Source organism: Bos grunniens, chromosome 18, assembly GCF_055505025.1.
Source record: "Bos grunniens cultivar Pamir isolate PY7600 chromosome 18, Bosgru_T2T1.0, whole genome shotgun sequence".
In the NCBI taxonomy this organism is placed as follows: domain Eukaryota; kingdom Metazoa; phylum Chordata; class Mammalia; order Artiodactyla; family Bovidae; genus Bos; species Bos grunniens.
The window spans coordinates 37,907,476-37,922,709 of record NC_141182.1 but is presented as its reverse complement, the minus strand read 5'-3'; the positions used below and the strand labels follow the sequence as shown (position 1 = coordinate 37,922,709).

At 37.8% G+C, this 15,234-nt stretch overlaps 1 long non-coding RNA gene across 1 annotated transcript in view; it reads right to left on the bottom strand.

The window, feature by feature from the left end:
• LOC147353501 (uncharacterized) overlaps window positions 1–15,234 on the bottom strand; it is a 577,435-nt gene that overhangs the window by 330,170 nt on the left and 232,031 nt on the right. The window contains exon 4 of the long non-coding RNA XR_015145686.1: window positions 10,189–10,453. This is a non-coding gene — a long non-coding RNA (uncharacterized LOC147353501). The remainder of the gene's footprint in view (window positions 1–10,188; window positions 10,454–15,234) is intronic.

Below are 15,234 nucleotides of genomic sequence, written 5' to 3'. Positions count from 1 at the left end.
TTAACCAAGAAGTTAGATAGTTCACACAGAGTGTAAGGGTTGCATTCGTGGCAATCTATTCTGATATATGACATGCACAGCTGTCAAAAGTCACAAAAACACCTTCTAACACTAAAATCAGTATCATATCTTTATGAAAGGGATTGTTGGTGGCTCAGCTGGTAAAGAATCCACCTGCACTGCTGAAGACCTGGGTTCGATCCCTGGGCTGGGAAGATCCCTTGGAGAAGGGAACGGCTACCCACTCCAGTATTCTTACTTGGAGAATTCCAGAGACTGCATTGTCATGGGGTTGTAAAGAGTCAGACACGACTGAGTGACTTTCACTTTTTCTTGAAAGTAGGATTGCAGGAGAGTGGGGTTTATGCAGTGGCCTCCATAAGAATTATGTGATCCTTTCCCCATGTGTCAGATTGGAATTGATGGGGATGCAAACCAGCACCACTCTAAATGTTCTCCAAGAGTCCATTTGGCACCCATGCAACACAGAACTTTGTACATACTTATTTTGTGTGTATCACCTCACCCATACTCAGCTCTTATACATATGAAAAGATATGCATGTATAATGAATATAATTTGTTCATATAAATTATATTCATATAAAGATATATATGCGTCCACATATATATCTTTCTCTATGTGAATATATATACACACATATGTGAAATATATATCTATAAAATTTTTAAAGGTGCCCGTGGTTTTTCCAGCTTAAGTGACTACAATAGCTCCCCCTAACTTTTTACTTATTTACTTATATGCAGAGTACATCATGAGAAATGCTGGGCTGGAAGAAGCACAAGCTGGAATCAAGATTGCTGGGAGAAATATCAATAACCTCAGATATGCAGATGACACTACCCTTATGGCAGAAACTGAAGAGGAACTAAAAAGCCTCTTGATGAAAGTGAAAGAGGAGAGTGAAAAAGCTGGCTTAAAGCTCAACATTCAGAAAACTAAGATCATGGCATCTGGTCCCATCACTTCATGGCAAATAGATGGGGAAACAGTGGAAACAGTGTCAGACTTTATTTTTCTGGGCTCCAAAATCACTGCAGATGGTGATTGCAGCCATGAAATTAAAAGATGCTTACTCCTTGGAAGGAAGGTTATGACCAACCAAGATAGCATATTCAAAAGCAGAGACATTACTTTGCCAACAAAGGTTCGTCTAGTCAAGGCTATGGTTTTTCCTGTGGTCATGTATGGATGTGAGAGTTGGACTGTGAAGAAGGCTGAGTGCCGAAGAATTGATGCTTTTGAACTGTGGTGTTGGAGAAGACTCTTGAGAGTCTCTTGGACTGCAAGGAGATCCAACCAGTTCATTCTGAAGGAGATCAGCCCTGGGATTTCTTTGGAAGGACTCATGCTAAAGCTGAAACTCCAATACTTTGGCCACCTCATGCGAAGAGTTGACTCATTGGAAAAGACCCTGATGCTGGGAGGGATTGGGGGCAGGAGGAGAAGGGGACGACAGAGGATGAGATGGCTGGATGGCATCACCGACTCGATGGACATGAGTTTGGGTGAACTCTGGGAGTTGGTGATGGACAGGGAGGCCTGGCGTGCTGTGATTCATGGGGTCGCAAAGAGTCGGACACAACTGAGCGACTGAACTGAACTGAACTGAGTAGGATGAATTTGGATTACAAAATCTCCTTGCTCTGATATTTAACAAAAGGAATGACAAGTAGTGAAAAGTCAGTAAGATGTTCACCAGCAACAGACAAAGAAAATGGTATAACCTCAAGCCACAAACTTCAAAAAATATCAGGTGGGAAAGAGGAGGAAAATTATTTTGTGTGTCTCAAAGCTGCTTCCAACTTTACTGAGAACCCCAGAATGGGTTGAAAGAAGCAGAGAAAATATTTAGAATTTTCCCTGAACATCTCATAGTGTGGAGAGAAACTGAAGGTGTGCAAATGCATTTGCGGTTGAGTTAAGAAAGTAATTTTTTTCTTCTAGTTTTATTTATACCATCTCAGATGGTAAAGAATCTGCCTGCAATGCAGGAGACCTGGATGTGATTCCTGGGTCAGGAAAATCACCTGCAGAAGGTAATGCCTCCCACTCCAGCATTCTTGCCTGGAGAATTCCATGGAGAGAGGAGCCTGGCAGGTTATATAGTTCATGCAAAGAGCCAGACATGACTGAGCAACTAATAAGCACCACAACTGTGTAAGTTTAAGGTATACAGCGTGATGATGCAACTTACGTACATTATGAAATGAATATGACAGTAAGTTTAGTGAACATCATCATCTCATACAGAGATAATTTGTGGGGGGTCAAAACTAGTCAACTTTATTTAAATTTCAAAATAGAAGAAATAGGAAAAAAGTTTTTCTCCTTGTGACGAGATTCTTAGGACTTACTCTCTTAACAACATTTATATATACTATACAACAGTTTTAATTATATTTATCACATTGTACACCACATCCCCTAGTACTTAATTTATCTTACAAATATCTTTACAAATATATCAAAAGATATATTTGTACCTTTCACATGTCTTCACCCAATTCCCCCTTGCCTCACTCCCTGGCCTCTGCTGCTGCTGCTGCTGCTGCTAAGTCGCTTCAGTCGTGTCCGACTCTGTGCGACCCCATAGACGGCAGCCCACCAGGCTCTGCCGTCCCCGGGATTCTCCAGGCAAGAACACTGGAGTAACCGCAAATCTAATCTCTTTTTCTATGAGTTTGCTTTTGAAATATAACTGACCTACAATACTATGTTAGTCTGATGCACAACACAGTGATTCAATATTTCTATACATTTTAGAATGATCACCACAATAGGTCTAGTTACTATCTGTCACCGCAGAAAGATATTACATAATTACTATGCTCCCCACACTGTCCATTTCACACCTTGGGACTCATTTACTTTGTAACTGGAAGTCTGTACCTCTTAATCTCCCTCACCAATTTCTCTTACCTACTTGACTTCTCCCCTCTGACAACTACCTGTTTCTCTGTATCTATGTAAAGTAATAGTAACAGTGAAGTATAGTAATTACCATATACTTACTATAGTATAAGTAATATCTAAGCAAGTAATTTCAAGAACAGAAGCCCTTGGTATAGAATCCTATTGCTAAAAGATTTCAGAGTATTATAAGGTTCAGGAAAAACTCAAAATTTTGGAGAGAAACTTTAGGGCAATAAGATACATTCCCAACTAGGTGAAGTGAACTCTGATGAGTAACATTTTAAAAAACCTCAGGAGAAAGAGCAGAACCTCTGGTTCTCTAAGACGAAGTGTGTATCAGAATACTTCCTTCTTCAAAGTACTCATGATATAGACAACAGAAAAGAACAGACTAAGCTGTTACTGAGAAAAAGACAGGTCTCAGATCAAGTAGGAAGGGCAGTCAAAAATAATTTACACAACATCTGTCAGCACAAGGAGATGATCTCTATAGGACTTTGCATACTACATAAGAACAAGACAAATCAGAGGATGTATGTGTGAATGATGCGAAGGGACTTCCACTTTATATAATGGCAAACTAATCCTTTTAGATTAGACCTTCTGCTGAAAACAACCTTCATATAAAACAGTGAAAACACCTCAAAAGCACTGAGTGTTGAGAAATCAAGGAGCTGGTCAAACTAAAGGGACTTTCACAATTCTCCCAGCGCAGGAGAGGCCCTGTTTACCCCACAGGTATTTGTCAATGAGAATATCTGCCAAACCTGCAAATCTGAATTTTGGTTTCGACTGTCTTGCTGTATATGAGGTGGGACAAATACTAATATACCTAGAGCTCATATAGGGTTGTAAATCTAGCAGGAGACCTTCCTGCATTAAGCCAGGATCTTAAAGATTTCACATTAAAGATGACAAAAAGAATGTTAAAAAGGAAATAAGACATGCAAACAAGAGATGGAACATCCACCTGGAATAAAACACAACCCAAGGAAAAACAAAATTTCTTTTTGAGTACTTCATGTGCTATGAAAAATTTAATATGGCACAAATTTACTAAGTTGTTAAATGGTAGGCTATTAAAATAATAAAATGATATAAAAGAGATTGTGGCACTTAGACAAATTGAGGCTCAAAACATCATTATATAGTTAATAAATAAATTTGCACAAGTAGGATAGAATAGACATGACTGAAAATAGAATTAGTGGCATAGGGGAAAGCCTTCAGATGATTTTAGTGAATGAAAAGGGAAAGAGAAATAAAGGAAGACAATAGAAAATTAATAATCAATGTCTTTGAATCAGAGAATACAACAGATAAAGAAATAATCAGATATATAAGGGAAAAAGTATCTTAAAAGAGGAAGAAATAGATTTATCAAGCTAAGGGGACAGCACATTCTAGAAAAAGCTGATATAAATTAGTTGATGCTGAGAATCTCCTGGTGTAGGTGTTGAGTTCAAAGGAAAAAGAAAAAAACCTTCAGTTATCCAAGTAGAAAAATCAAGTTCCCTATAAACAGAAAACTTAAATAAGCCTCAGAATTCCTCATGGAATTTAATCTCTGAAGACAAGGAAGCAAAATTTACAAGGTTTTTTTTTTTTTTTAAACTATATCTACACTCTCTGGAGGCATATCTATACATCTGTAGAAAATCCTATCCAGTTAAACTGATGTTCAGATAAATCACAACACTGAGACATCCTCAAACATGAAGGAATTCAGAGTATGGAATCAATAAGTCCACCTACCAATGAAACAAATTATGAATGACATTTTTATGATTAAAGAACAATACTCAGAGCTAAGAGACAATGGAGAAAAGTCCACAAAATTCTGAAGGAAAGAAAGGATGATCTGAAAATTTTACAGCTAGCTAAAGTGTCCTTTCAATTATTCATTTATTTTTGTTCAGCTATTTCAATTTTGTTTCCTATGCCTTTATACTGCTGCACCTTAAGCATAAAGACCTGGAGAAGGAAATGGCAACCCACTCCAGTGTTCTTGCCTGGAGAATCCCAGGAATGGGGGAGCCTGGTGGGCTGCAGTCTCTGGGGTCGCACAGAATCAGGCACGACTGAAGCGCCTTAGCAGCAGCAGCAGCAAGCATAAAGACCACGTATATTCTCAAGCATGCAAGAACTTAGAATATGGTATCTAAATATCTTCTAAAAGTCTACCTAAAAATAACATTTAACCAGCTAAAAGGGAAATCAAAATTAAGAAATGAATGGAGAACATGGATCCAAAAACCTGAGCACTGAACCAGTAAATACATAAAAACCTAAGCACTGAACCAGTAAATATATATTTTTAAAATATGACAAAATTTATGTGGTATTATTTATGCTTGAGAACAAACTGACAAATGTTAAAAACTGTGACAAAGTAAAACAATAACCAATAAATAGAGGAAGCAGAAGAAAGAAACTGGGTGGCCGTGTGCTAATTTTCTCATGAGTCAACCAATACTTCACAATACTGAAATATGAAATAAAACAGTAGTGGATCTAGATAAAGTGTTTTCCTAATCATTTTTTTTAACTGTAGACAGATCGCTTAGGAACTATATTCTAATGAAAAATATTCTTTTCCAGAGGATCAGAAATTCCTTCAGTTTCTCTTTTTTAATCTTCATGTTAAATTCTAATGTAACAAAGTCTTGCTATTTTACAACATTATATTTCATAATTGTTATTAGATCATATATGATTCTTTTTTAATCTGTTTCTCTGAGCCTGTTTGAACCTGTCATTCTCTATCTGTCTCTCTCACACTTCTCTTTTTTTCTTTTATATATACATGGCAAACAAATGCTTGGGAAAATGTTTACCAAATCTAAAAGATGACTGAGTGGTAAAAGTTTTTGAGTGGTAAAATTTTTAGTAAAATTGTGCTTTCTCCTTTGTACTTCACCATTTTTAATTTTATAAAGTAATATGTATAATTTTTATAAGAACACCAGCAGTCATTATTCTATAAAAGAACAATATAGGCATCTAACACCTTGTTGTAAGTGTATTTTTGATTTTCTATATTGTAGAAAAGAAAGTAGCAGCTTAGAGATGCTAACAGCCCAGACTGGAAACTTGGGGCATAAAGAAAGGGGAAGAAAATTATAATAGAAGCATCATGTCATCTTTAATTTTTTCATATTTTTGCCTATGGTTTTGGATTAAAGAAACTGTCATTTTAACTTTACTACATTGTTAATTCTGCTATTTTCTTTAGAAGATTTAGCCTCTGAGAAAGCAGATGCCCCTTTTCTTTTTAATGGTACCAGATCCCTAATTCTGACTCTCTAAGAAATTTTAATCCTCAAGGTTTTGAGTATGTCAAAGGAGGACTCACCAGTGCCTGCATATATTTGCAGATTAACAGCTTCTACCATTAGCAAATTGGAAATTCTTTCCCTCATCCCTCTCATACAGAGAGTCTTTCTTACTGGTACTATGATTTTCATTTCTGTATCTTCCTTAATGCTCTCTATAAAACATTTCTCTTTTTTCTTGTCTGCTTCAGCCTTCTGTTGAGTTTCAGGAGTATTGAATGAAATTTAATACTTATCTGAGGCAACAAAGCAAAGACTCTGCCTTCAACTAATGGGAACACTGGTCCTTAATACAGAAGACACACCTTGGTGGGAAGCAATATATGTGTAACGTATGTTTCGTATTCCATAAAGTCATGGAGTTCCATTGAGATCACCGAGCAGACACCTGAGCAATAATGTTGCCACAGTGAGTGAAAAGAGACTAGGAAAGATTGGCAGCTTCTGACTTAGGGATCTGAATGGGATCCTTCAGAACGTGATTCACACTTTCAGCATTAACACTCTATTAATAGATCCAATAGAGATACATTAGACCTTGGTAAGTGGAAGGGTGCAGACCATACCCATCATGAAATACCTTAGTCCAAAGGACAACTAGGAGTTGAAAGCCTCTATTATGCAATTCTTTAGACTACTTGTTACTTAAATTCAATTGATTGTTAGTTGTACCAAGTAAAGAAGAGTTTCCCAGCTCCCAAGTATCCCAAGTGGATTCCTTTGAGTTCAGTACCTGATGGCATCTAGTCACTACATTAAATATTCTGTTAATATGAGCAGCATCCCTATTTCTAAGTACAAAATAAACATACAGAAGCATTCTTGTTCAAGGACGCATCAGTACTTTTGTTATTAATGAGCAATTAACTTAGTTGACAGAATGAGCCATGTGCAGTCTGAATGTTCTAAGCATTTTCTAAATTATTATTACTCTTTGGGTATGATTTTTGGTTCCCTTAGTATGTTTCTGATAACTAAGAAATGATCCCAGATGGAAGAGCCATTGTTTTTGGCTATAAACACAATTTTTAAGACGTTTATAACTTTAAAATAGACCTAAATCCAAGAGGAAATTATATACACACATATAGCATTTATGTAGATACTGAAATATAAATATGTTATATATTCTATATTATAAAATGACAATTAAAACACTCATATGTTTTATGATTTTATATATACACAGGTATCATATGGGAGGACATTTCAGTCATCTTTTAGGAGAGAACACTTTCATAAACCCAACGTCTTCATGTTAAAAGCCCAACTCTGCTTGAAAAATATCAAAGCTTTCATTTAAGTTGCCATGGGGCAAACAGAGTTATGTACAATTCAGAAATATTTGGAGAGATGGGGGAGTGCGCACCTATACTTAACTTTCAAAACAAAGTGAGAGAATGAGCTCAACACTATACAAAGAGCTCAGAGCTTTTGGAATAAACACATGGGAGTCGGGGTTGGTGCAAGAGAGAAAAAAGAAATGGAAGATTACAAAATTCAGTCACATTTCAAAATTTTCTGCTACAATAATTCACTTTATGTGGAATTAATGTGGCTGATTGAACGTTTGTGCTGTAATTTACTTATAATTAACATTTTATAGTGAGCAGATTTCACCGTCTCCTTCATGCTGTGAACTCTAAGCCATAGGTCAAAAATGGAGATGAAACAGATAAGAGCACAAAATATCCTCACTGAAATATTAATGAGATTTTAATTTACTGCTTTAAAAACGCATCTTTCATCAACGTCTGTATATAAAAATCACTATTTTATTTTAATTTCTTAATCACATTACAAATATAATGAATTCTTCTAGCTGGCAGAAGGACACTAAAGAATCTAACGCGTGCAGGCAATCCTGGCTAGGTAAAATGTTTTTTTCCAGCTTCTTCAGGTGCCAGAAAGATTGTCACATGAAGAAGTACCACCTGAAGCCAACACAGCCAAGAACTCCTTCTCAATTAACCAGTCTTAAGCACTAAACCCTACAGAGTGGACATGGAGCATCCCGACTACACCCTTCCAGATTCTCAATCCACACAATCTGTGATCACAATAAACCATGGCTGTTTCACATTGTAGCATTTTAGGGTGCTTGGTAAAGCAATAAGAGATGAATGGAACCTCCTAAGATGCTTTAATATGCTGCATTGCCACCATCTCAGATACCTACCACTTTTATTCTAGAGAGAAAAATCCAGGCAGAACCTTATTCAACCAGAAACTGTTCTACAGATGATAGAAAGATGGTGGGGTCTTTGAAGCTAACTCAGCAGATTTAATGAAATCAGCAGTAGAACCAGAGGACATTCCAAAGGAAACAAATACTTCATGAGGATTTTGTATGTGTTCTCCAAATCCTCAACACAGTAATGAAACCATTAGTACCAAATTAGATCCACCAGTCTCTCCAGTAATTTTATGCAGGTTAGTTAGCAAATACTCAGGTTCTTTCTTCTATCACAACCAGGTCCCTCAAAAGAGCTGTTTCCATATGTCTCAAGTTCTTAACCATCTATTCATTCCTCAATCCACCAAGGCCTTCACAATAACTGTTTTCTTTTCCAAGTTAGGTCACCCCTCTAAAAGAGGGTGTGTGGGTTAGGAAAAGAGGTAAGAAGTGACTACAAATACTTAGAAGAAAGATGTATTGTGTTGCATAAAGAACATCTTATCTTTTCAGCCACAAATCATCCTATCTTTTCAGCCATAATACTATGTAAATACTCAAGACTTTTCCATCATTTACAGTAACAGTGTTGCAAAAGGTATGATATTAGAGCATAAAGCAGTAATAACAAAACAACAAAAACCAACTAAAACCAAAAAATCTGCAATAGAAAGCTAACCTGGGTCTTGATTTACCTTTGCTAAAGTCAGACCAAATGAGAATTAGACTTTTTATGTCAAGAACACGCTACTTATCTTTTTTTTTTTTTTTAATGATTTACAAATGGAAGTTTATCATTACAAATTCTGACATGACTGTCTTTTTTTTAAACCACTGTGGCATTATTTGGTGCCCATCACAGATGGGATAGCTTGTAAAATTAAAACATGACCTCTTGATAGAAACCAAGATATGCACAGGCCTCGTTTTCCTATCAGCCAACACTTGCTTTTAGAAGACACATTTAGTCCATAAAACGAGCACCTCTGATCTGAGAGGTCCAAATACTTCCAAAGAACCTTCCACTTGCACTCTTAGAGGAGAATTTCTTGGGAGAATGGAAAAGGTAACTCGTCCAATCCACTTGCACATCATAGGGATGTAAAAACTAAAGCGTGAAAAATACAGACCCAGGTGGCTGCATAAATGGACCCTACCTGATGGTTCTACCCAGTTACTCTTCCCGCTCCATGTTTGCCTCTGTGTTTCATATCAACTGAACAAAAATCCCATGGAAAGAAAGGGTGACACCGAGAAGAGACCTAGGACATCTATGGGGAAGCCAGTAAAACCTCACAATTCAATAAAGACATTTCATTCCCTTTACTTTCTAACAAGCTCCAGCCCATTCAAAGCACTGATTAGAATTTCACATGAAAAGCTGAATACTATGAGCATTGTAAATCAGCTACAAACAGCTTTTAAAACTGTGTCAGGAGAAAATACACATGTAATTTTCTTCTTCTTAAATATTGCTTTTTTTTTTTTTGCCCTCAAAGGTTCGTTTGTTAAGAAGCAGGTACCAATTTATTTTTACAGAGGGAATCTGTTTGATGTGGGGAGGAGTGAGGGGGCTGGAGAAATCCTTTAACCTGCATTTGGAGGGCTCCCAGCATTACTTCCACGTGTGGTATGTGCCCTACCACCCAAGGTGGTGGGCGTCCCTTCACAAACCGCATTGCACTGCTGACTTTTTTCTTTCTCAGAGTTCTCAGAATCTGAAGCAGGAGTATCACTTACCTGGGAAGAATTGCTCGTCAGACTTCTCCAGTCCAGGAACCTGTGGCTGCTGTCTTTGAAGGGTCCAGGAAAGATCAGGGTGCTAGTGGGGAGCTCTCCCTCTAATGGAGAAGAGGGAGGTGGGATCCTTCTCAAGAGTCAGGAACCCTTCACCTCTTCTGCTGGCACGTCCCGCAGCCTTCCATAAGTTCATTTCCCCGAGAATATGACAGGGTCATGAGACAGGGATACTTTAGAATTGTTCCTTATTTCCTTTTTCGAGTTTCTGGAAAGAAAAGAAAAAGAGCTCTTTCAATTTGTCAAGTTCTTAAAGTAGCAGGAGACTGGGATTAATTTCCAAACTGAAGAATGTCATCTCCTCCTTCCTTTCTTCCCCTGCTCCTTCCTCCCATCCTTCCTTCCTTATCTCTGGCAGCACAGGAAAGCCTGTGAGGTTATATGGATCACCTTCCGTACCTCACAAAGCAAAATGATAAAGACAAACCAAAGTGTCACAGAGACTAGATACATCCTCTAGAAAACATCCACAACAATTCAATCTCCTTGTTGGTTTCTTGACAGAGAACACTTACTGCTCAAGACTCTGAAAATGTGGGACAGTATGTTTTCATAGGAAAGACCACAGCCAGCTCTGGCGGAAAGCAGGTGCCACTCAAAACTCAGAAACTTTCATCTCCTTTGTTTTGGTTCTAAAAGTAGCTACCTCGACAGCAAAATGAAAATTACAACCTTGAAATGAATGAAGAGCTGCTCCAAGTCCTGGAGAATGGGATCCAGATGTCATTTTACCTCTATCTGGATAAAAAGATTGAATCAAGCTGCACTGGATAATTTATTTATTTAACAAAGAATTACTAAGCATCAACTACTGAAAACCATATGCATACACTCTAACTACCGACAGTTCTCTGCCTACTTCTCCTTCAAATTTTGTAATTATCTTCCAGGCGAAAATACTTGAATCGTCAGTCAAAGGGTTATCCTATAAATTTTCTTTCTTCATTTCTTTATAAATGAAGGACTCTGGGCTTTAGGATCAGACTGGAGAGAACATTCAGGAGGAAGGGAATCCACTGGTTGCTCTGGGTTAGAAATGGAGGGGTGTATTCACCACATACAGAGGGTGGCTGAACCTCATAATTCTGGGAAGACTGGAAGACCCACTCCTCTCCCTTTCCTGCACCCTCCGCTCATAGCGGATATAGTCCTCTGCAAGTTTTGGAAGATTTTAAATGAGGAAATGACAGTTTTCTTCCATAGGGGAGCATCTGCCTTGAACTAAGCCTGGTAGGTCAAGAGGTAATGACAGAGACCCCAGTGGGAATGGAAATCCTGGACACCAGATATGGAGAACTATGAGGTCTGGCCTTTCCTTTCAGAAAATGTTTCCCGCACCAGTGGCAGCCCTGAAATGCCTGGCTTTGATTGCCTTGTGGGAGCTGGGATGCTTCCTTCCATGTGGATCTGCTATGTATTAGCAGAATGACTTTGGGCAAGCTACCTAACTTCTCTGAACCTCATTCAGTCACCTTTAAAATAAGAGGATAATACCTGCTTCACGGTGATGCCTAAATGAGATAACGCACAGCAAGTTCTTAGGACACAGCCTTGCTCAGGGGCACATGGCTACCGTATTTTTCCACCCTGGCTCCCGCTAGGGAGATGGTAATACTAGCTAAGGATAGTAGCTTAAACTCAGTTGTTTAGAAGATTCTTCTGTGACTTTCTATGAGCTGATTTCACAACCTTTACCCACAATAGACATTACTTTGCCAACAAGTTCTGTTTAGTCAAAGCTATGGTCTTTCCAGTCATGTATGGACGTGAGAGTTGGACCACAAAGACAGCTGAGTGCCAAAGAATTGATGTTTTTGAACTATGGAGCTGGAGAAGACTCTTGAAAGTCCCTTGGACAGCAAGGAGATCAAACCAGTCAATTCTAAAGGAAATCAACCCTGAATATTCATTGGAAGGACTGATGCTGAAGCTGAAGCTCCAATACTTTGGCCACCTGATGCAAAGAGTTGACTCACTGGAAAAGACCGTGATGCTAGGAAAGATTGAAGGCAGGAGGAGAAGGGGGCAACAGAAGACTAGATGGTTGGATGGCATCACCAACTCAATGGACATGAGTTTGAGCAAACGCTGGGAGATAGTAAAGGACTGGGAAGCCTGGTGCACTGCGGTTCATGGGGTCACAAAGAGTCAGACACAACTTAGCAACCAAACAACAACAACCCATAATAGTCACCTATTATGGTAAAGGCTATTCATTTTGATTTTTCTGTCCCCTCTTTAGTGAACTAAAAAAACTATCCTTAAAGAAATTTCTCTTCCTTCCTCTTTCCATCCTCCTCTTCTTTCTCATGATCTCCCTTCTTTATTTCTCTCTTCCTTTTACATAGACATGTTCAGCCCAGCAGTGGTTACATGGTGCCTACGACATGCAAGTAGAATTCTTACACCTGAACTTGGAGTTTCTCCTCTGACTCTCTTGTTTTTTTTTTTTTTTGTTGTTGTTGTTGTTATGCTTGTCACCTCTGTCTCAATATTCCATGTTACCTTCTTCTGCTCCTGATGCTGGGAAAGACTAAAGGCAAAAGGAGAATGGGGTGGCAGAGGACGAGATGGTTGGACGGCATCACCAATTCAAAGGACATGAATTGGAACAAACTCCAGGAGCTGGGGGAGGACAGAGGAGCCTGGTGTGCTGCAGTCCACAGGGTCCCAAAGAGTCGGACACAACTGAGCGACTGAACAACAAACAGATGGAATGTGGAAAAGTTTTGGAGTCACTGGATACACTGAGATCCTGGCTGCTATATTTTTTTAATTAAAGTTTTTTGAGATAATTGTAAATTCATGCGCATTTTAGGGAATAATAAGATCCTATGTACCTTTTTCCTAGTTTCCTCCAATGATACCATCTTCCAGAACTACAGTCCGCCATCACAATTAGGCTACGACATCAATAGAGTCAAGATACAGAACATTTCCATCCCCACAGGGCTCTCTCCTATTGCCCTTTTATAGTCACAATTACTTCCTTCCAATCTCCATTCTCTCCCTGATCCTTGGCAACTAATCTGTTACCCATTTCTGCACTTTTTCTCAATTTGAGAATGTTGTATAAATGAAATCATACAGCGTGTAACTCTAGGGGACTGGCTTTTTCTACTCAGTAAAATTTTCTGGTGATCCACCCAGGTTGTTGGGTATATCAGTGGTCTCTTCCGTTTTTATTGTTGAATGATATTCCACAGTATGGCTGTACCACTGCTGTTTAACAATTCACCCACTGAAGAACATCTGGGTTGTTTTCAGTTTTTCACTGTTACAAATAAAGTTGTTATTAATACAAACATTCATGGACAGGTTTTTGTGTAACATCCTTTTTCATTTCTCTGATATAAGTGTCTAGGAGTACCACTGTTGGGTTGTATAACTGTATCACATGATGGTAGCTTACATCGTGTGCTGACTTGTGTATGTTTTACTTTATCAACCTAATATATGCATAATGATATCTCATTGTGGCTTTCATTTATATTTCTCAAATAGTTCGTGATGTTGAGCATATTTCCAACTGCTTATTTCCCATCTGCTTATCATCTTTGGTGAAATGTCTCTTTGCGTCTTTTGCCCATTTTCTAATTGGATTGTTTGTTTTTCTATGTTGAGTTTTAAGTGTTCTTAGGCTTCCCTGGTGGCTCAGACAGTGAAGAATCTGAGTTCTCAAGAGTTCTTTAAGAGTTCTTAACATAGTTTAGAAATTAGTCCTTTGCTGGATACCCAGTTTGCAAATATTTTCTCCCAGTCTGCAGCTTGTCTTTTTCATCATCCTAAGACCTTTCACAGAGCAAAAGTTTTCAGTTTTGTTGAACCAATTATTAAGTTTTCCTTCAATGGATTGGGCTTTTGATATCAAGTCTAGAAATCTTCGCCTTGACCTAGATCCTGAAGATTCTCCAATTTTTTTTTGTACAAGTTTTTATCATTCTATGATTTACATTAAGTCTGGGATCCATTTTGAGTTAATTTTTGTATACAGTGTGAACTTGGGTTGAAGTTCATTTCTGTTTGCCCATGGGTATCCAATTGTGCCTGCAACATTTGCTGTAAGGCTATCTTTCCTCCATTGAATTGCTTTTATATCTTTGTCAAAAATCATTCGGACATATTTGTGTGGGTCTATTTCTGAGTTCTCTATTTTCTCCATTGATCTGTGTGACAACATCATATTGATTACTGTGGCCATATAAGAAGTCTTTAAATTGGGTAGATTGATTTCCTCCCATTTCATTCTTCTTTTTCAAAATGGTTTTAGCTATTCCAGTTCCTTTGAATTTCCATATAAATGTTTAAATAATCTTGGTTAAATTTATAAAGAAAAATCTTGCTGGAATTTTTACAGGAATTATGTTGAACTTATACATCAGTTCAAGGAAAACTGATATCTTTACAATGGTGAGTGTTCCAAACCATGATTATAGTGTTTTCTCTCCATTTATTAAGATCTTCTTTGATTTCTCTCATCAGCATATTGCAATTTTCAACATACAAATCCTGCATATTCTGTTAGATTTATACCTAAGAATTCATTTTTTAAAGCTATGATAAATGGCATTGTACTTTTAATTTTTATTTTTTGTGTTCAGTACTGGTATATAAAGATGGAGTTGGTTTTTGTATGTTTATCTTGCATTCTGTGGCTTTGCTGAACTCATTTATTTAGGGAATTTGTTTGTTTGTTTGTTTACTGTAGAGTCCTTGGGATTTTCTATGTTGACAATCCTGTCTTCTGCAAATTAAGAAAATTTTATTCCTTTCCAATCTGCAAGTCGTGTTTCCTTTTTTGGTGTTTGCACTGACCAGAACTTCTAACAATGTAGGGAATGTGAGTGGTGAGAGTAGACATCCTTGTCTTTTTCCTAAACTTGGGAGAAAGCAATCAGTCCTTCATCCTTTAGTATAGTATTAGTTGTAGGTTTTTGTAGGCACTTTTTAAAATTTGAATAAGTTTCACTCTATTCCTATTTTTCTCAG